This window comes from Elaeis guineensis, chromosome 12 (assembly GCF_000442705.2).
Source record: "Elaeis guineensis isolate ETL-2024a chromosome 12, EG11, whole genome shotgun sequence".
Classification (NCBI taxonomy): domain Eukaryota; kingdom Viridiplantae; phylum Streptophyta; class Magnoliopsida; order Arecales; family Arecaceae; genus Elaeis; species Elaeis guineensis.
The window spans coordinates 18,919,064-18,924,895 of NC_026004.2; the positions used below are offsets into that span (position 1 = coordinate 18,919,064).

Here is a 5,832-nt window from a genome sequence, read left to right on the forward strand (position 1 = left end):
TTGGTTCGCTGCCAAGAAATGCTATCAAATGTCAATACTATGTTATATAAGACAGATTATTTGATTTAAGTGGAATATATTGTATATATATATATATAATATATATATAGAGAGAGAAGAGGAGAGAGAGAGAGAGAAGCTAGCTATTCTTATGTCACAGCTAACACCATATTTGATTAATCTAGGATGCTGTCTGAGATAGTTTAAATTCTTCCTTGGCTGATTTATTTGGTTTAGTTGTTTAATGATTGATATTTTTCATCGATCCTTCTCTCAATGGAAGTTTTGACCATCCTTAGGAAGTAGAGAGGAAATTGAGCTATAAAGATAGCAGGAAAAAAAAAGAAAGAATAATTTAAAATGAATCAAGGATTGTGATAGTATTTTTCAATTTTTTCACCATTCTCTTGCTATCATGGAGTGTTTACTGGTGGTCTCTAGTGCTTTGAAAGTGACCTTTGAAGAGCCTTCCTAGCATTAGATGTTTTGGATAAAGTGACATTAGTGTTGAAATGAAGATTAACAAAATGGAAATTAGGTGGAACACAGTAGGCTTTATGTACATTGTGATATGGTCTGCTACCTTCTTATGTAAAGTGTGTGTGTAGATATCCTAGCATTTTTTTTGTGTTGTATTGGTTCCAGTGATGATAGTTGATAAGATTACCTGCTCCGCAATTTTCATATAAGCTTGTATTATTAAATGGAATTGTGGGTTCAAGAATTTTTCTGTCTGCAAAGAGTTGCCTGGTGTCGATAATGCTAATCGACGTTTAGGTGATGACAGCAAGGTGTGACCAGTAATGTGATATGACCCTTTTTTGTTCATACTTGCAGTCAGTGAGCATAAATGAGTTCCTGAAGCCTGTGGAGGGCGAGAGGTATGCGGGGTCTCCATCTGCTCTCGTGGACGTGGTGGTGGTAGAGGCCGTGGTCGTGGAGAACGTGGTGGATTTAAAGGTGGTTTTGGAGGTCGTGGACGTGTCACTCCTGCACCTTCCATTGAAGATCCTGGCCAGTTTCCAATTTGGGGGCTGTTGCTAAGGCGTGATTTTGTTAGTGGTTAGATTTTTTTATTTCATCTTCCTTTTCCTACTCTTTTTTGGGTTATGGATCTACTCAATATACTTTATATCAATCTTATAGAGGTGTCATGGGCTTCAGGTAATGCTGACATTATCGTCTCTATCTCGGGGAACACCTTCATATATGGCGATATTATTTTATTTTTTGACATTCAACCTAGCAAATATCGTTGTTATATTGGTGTTTGTGGCATGCGAATTATCGTTGGATGCACTCTGAATTGAATTTGGATTTGTTGGCCCTGGTATTCTTTTTCAGATTGATGTTGTGTGCCTGAAGCCATTTGGAGCTACAAAGCATTTTCTAGGAACACAAATTGTGTTGTTGGTTTTTTTTTGTATCCTGTTTTTAGTTTGAATTCTCAATTTCTTAGCATTTTCTAGAAACCGGGCTGGGCGTGACAACCTGTGCTGTTGATTTGCTGTATCGCGTTTTGGTTTATAATTCTCAATTGATTTTGATAATAAACTGGTGTTACTGGAAAGATTGAGATTGTGTTTGCTGGAACACTTTGTTTGAAACCAGATATTCTCTACTCATGGATTCCTCGTTCACCTCCCCGTCTCATGACATATCGGATCATCAGGCTTGGTTTCATCCATTTTTAACCCCTCAGACGTAACCAACCGTCCACAATTATATTTTTGCAACACTGAAAAAGCTTTTATATAAACTGATTAATAATCTAGTTGCGTGCTATGTTTTGTACGTGCCAAAACACGCGAAAGTTGTTACGTGTCTTTTGTGTCAGAAAGCATATTGCTAGCATTGCATCTGAACAAACGCCAAAAACTAGCCCGTGTCTTTACTGGGTCTGGCTTTATTGGTGGTAGCCCTTTTTGCTAGGTCTGGGTTCAGCTATTGGGTGGTGCACTTCCAAAAGCCTGGAGTTGTTCAGAAGGTCTCTCCCCCTTTTCTATGAGAAAAGCTTTGTTTCTATTCTGCATGATCCTAAGGGAGGCCCATTGATTCTGAAACTTCTGAATCTGTGTCTTTGCCTACTCGCTCTTATTTGCAAGCTATGCATGTAACTTCAACAAGCACGGTCTTAACCTAGATTTGATCCCCATTACAGAGGCTCACGGTACTCGTATTCGAGAGTGCGAACTACTACAATGATTTTATCGATGACAATGCCGACAAACTATGTCGGCAGTTGCCATTTTTTTTTTTTTTTTTTTTTGGTAAAACAAAAAGGGGTTGGAGTGGGGCGTCCCGGTGTGGTTATCTTTGTTGGGCGTGACCATAGAATTTTCGATTCAGAGAGTAATTTGGGGAAGGACCCGCAGTTGCCACCTTTTTAGCGACTGAGTCTCTGATAAGAAAGAAGAACTCGTATGCCGCTTACCATCAAAGTATGGAAAAAATCACCCTAGGAGGAAGCGGGGGAAAGAGCCAGGACTCTCTGCCCATAGCAGCTCCAATTCCCGTTTCATCTCCCCGAAATCCTAATGATTCTCCTTTTTTTTTTGGTTATCGCTAATCTCTGTTCACCTCCCAAACAGGGCCACCTCGTCTCAATTACTTCTCTCAGCTCCAGAATGTTAAAACTGGTCCTTTTGTTGGTTGCAAAAAGGAATGACTCTCCAAGTCTCCATCTGTCTTGTGTTGAGATGGTTGACGCCTGAGCAGTTGACAACCAACAAAACAGTTGTCCAAGGATCTGAGTTTATATGGAGACATAGAGATGGCTGTTTCTGGAATTGTGTTTGTGTCATGGGATGTTATCCATGCCAAACACAGATGACCTGCAAGGCTCATGCCAAGCTAATGATCCGCGAGGCTCTTCTATGGAGATGGAGGGGTACAAAAACACCACTTGCCCTCTTTACACTTCGACATATTAAAAGGTGTCTTCAGATAACCATGCAACTTACATTAGGAAGGCCTGGGATTAGATGATGTTAGAGCACTACTACCCAAGTCGTACCAACCCATCGCCCCTCACCAATCGTGAGGTATTGTCCGCTCTGGAACGGGGCCCAGGCCTTTGACCCGGTTAACACCCCGCCCCTCACGGTTTTGCCCCGCAAAAGGCGCCTCACGTGGGAGAGGGAGGCTGGCAATACTTAAGCAGTAGCCTCTTTTGTAAACTTCCGGTATGGGACTTTCGGGCTCGAAGCCCCCGATGCCCGCCCACAACAGAAGCCCCCCTGCAAAGGAGGCTACTGCGCGGACGGGGGACGGGTTCCCACAGACGGCGCCACTGTTAGAGCACTACTACCCAAGTCGTACCAACCCATCGCCCCTCACCAATCGTGAGGTATTGTCCGCTCTGGAACGGGGCCCAGGCCTTTGACCCGGTTAACACCCCGCCCCTCACGGTTTGCCCCGCAAAAGGCGCCTCACGTGGGAGAGGGAGGCTGGCAATACTTAAGCAGTAGCCTCTTTTGTAAACTTCCGGTATGGGACTTTCGGGCTCGAAGCCCCCGATGCCGACTTGACCGTCGGAGGGTCCCCACCGGAGCCGCCTCCGGTCAGTGCGGACTTCCTTTTGCAGGTGCACGCTTCCCGGCGATCGGGCGACGAGGCGATTGGCCGCAACAGATTGGCGCGCCAGGAAGGGGACAGCATGACAAAGACAAGAGCTCAACGATCGAGAATCACTGGGTCGGCAAGGCGTTCTTCCCGTCGGGAAGAAGCCTCCCCGCCCCCACCGGCGGCGGAGCCTAGCTCTCCGCACCCGCAGTAACCACGGAGGCCCAGATTGCGGCCATCGTGCGGCAGATGACCGTGCTGACCGACGCAGTCAAAAGCCTCCAGCAACAACCGACGGCCCGACCTATGCCTTCCAGGAGTAGCCGCCGACGGTCGCGCCGACCCCTGCCGCCTCCAGGCGAGCACTTCCAACAGCGCTCCCACGGGGAGGAGGAGGGTCGACCTCGGCGCGACGACCGACGGTCCCAGCGGCCCTCTCCTTCTCCGTTGGAACGGGCGAGGAAGGAAAAGTGGCCGCGCACACCGTCGGCCTCTCCTTCAGAGTCTTCCGGAGGCTCCACACCTGGGGTCTCCCAGCATCGACGAGCGGACGACTACGAGCGACGGTTCGAGGAGATCGACGCCGACTCGCCCAATTGCAGATGGACGGCCAGAAGTCTTCGAATGACGTCGACTTCCAGACCGCCCAACCTCTCTCCCGACTGGTCCTCGACGAGCCGATTCCCAGTCGGTTCAAGATGCCGCACGTGGAGCCCTACGACGGCTCCACCGACCCAGTCGACCACCTCGAGAGCTATAAAGCTCTCATGACAATTCAAGGGGCAACCGACGCTCTTTTTTTGCATCGGTTTCCCCGCCACACTTCGCAAAGCTGCCAGGCTTGGTACTCCGGTCTTCGATCGGGCAGTATCCATTCCTTCGCGCAGCTCGAGCACTCGTTCATGGCCCATTTCAGTACCAGCCGAAAGCCGCCGCGAACGTCGGATAGCCTTTTCTCCCTCAAGCAGGGGGAAAACGAGACGCTCCGACACTTCGTGGCGCGATTCAACGCTGCCACGCTCGAGGTCCGGGACCTCAACGAAGACATGGCGGTTTCAGCCATGAAGAGGGGCCTGAGGTCGTCCCGATTTACCTATTCTCTGGACAAGACCCTCCCCCGAACATACGCCGAGCTATTGGAGCGCGCATACAAGTATATGCGCGCGGACGAAGGAGCGTCCGACCGACGCTTGGTCGAGCCCAGGGGTCCGAAGGAGAAACGAAGAAAAGGTCGGGAGCCCGCCGAACCAAGCCGGCCCCCGGCCGGTAGTCGGCTTTCTCCACCCCGACAGATCCAAAAATCACCCCGCCGACAGACTCCAAGGTCGGTGCGTCCCAGGTATGACTCCTACACTCCTCTCTCCGCTCCCCGTGCGCAGATCTTGATGGAGATCGAGGGGAAGGAATACCTGCGACGGCCTCCGCCTCTGAAGGCAAAGGGCCTCGACCATCGGAAGTACTGCCGGTTCCATCGGAGCCACGGCCACGACACCGAGCGATGCATCCAGTTGAAGGACGAGATCGAAAATCTCATCCGCCGAGGGTATCTCGGCAAGTTTCCAAAGGGTCCGCCGACCCGACCGACTGCCGATCGATGCCCCCAGCCGACTGAAGAGGCACCGACTAACCAGCCGACGGCCGGAGTCATCAACATGATTTCCAAGCGGCTGGGATCGGGGACGTCTACAGGGGGGGAGCCGACCAAAAAGCCACGACCGAACGACGTAATCACCTTCGCGGAAGACGACGTTCGGGGCATCCAGACTCCCCACGACGATGCTGTTGTTGTGTCGGCGACAATAGCCAATTACGATGTAAAACGAATTTTTGTTGATAATGGAAGTTCGACAAATGTTTTATTTTACTCGACCTTCTCCCGAATGCGACTGCCGACGGATCGACTTAGTGGGGTCTCCACGCCCTTGATCGGCTTTGCCGGAGACACCGTCACGACAGAAGGAGAAATCACCCTGCCCGTGACGGTCGGTACCGAACCACGGCAAAGCACGATCTCCCTCATCTTCGCGGTCGTCCAAGTCCCTTCGGCCTACAATGCCATACTCGGGCGACCCGGACTGAACGCTCTCAGGGCGATCGTCTCGACGTACCATCTCCTTGTTCGATTCCCGACCAGAAACGGAGTCGGGGAGATGCGCGGAGATCAACAGCTCGCCCGACGATGCTTTCAAATCTCCGCCCAAAGCAACGAGACAAAGGATCCCCTGACAATCGACAAACTGGATCAACGGGAGGAGGAAGAGCGGGGTT

At 50.1% G+C, this 5,832-nt stretch overlaps 1 long non-coding RNA gene across 1 annotated transcript; it reads left to right on the plus strand.

Moving 5' to 3' along the window:
- The first annotated feature begins 630 nt into the window (after positions 1 to 630).
- LOC140852945 (uncharacterized) lies at positions 631 to 1,343 on the plus strand. Its single transcript, XR_012135981.1, has 2 exons — positions 631 to 1,062; positions 1,165 to 1,343. It is a non-coding gene; the product is annotated as an uncharacterized lncRNA (long non-coding RNA).
- Positions 1,344 to 5,832: the final 4,489 nt, after the last annotated feature.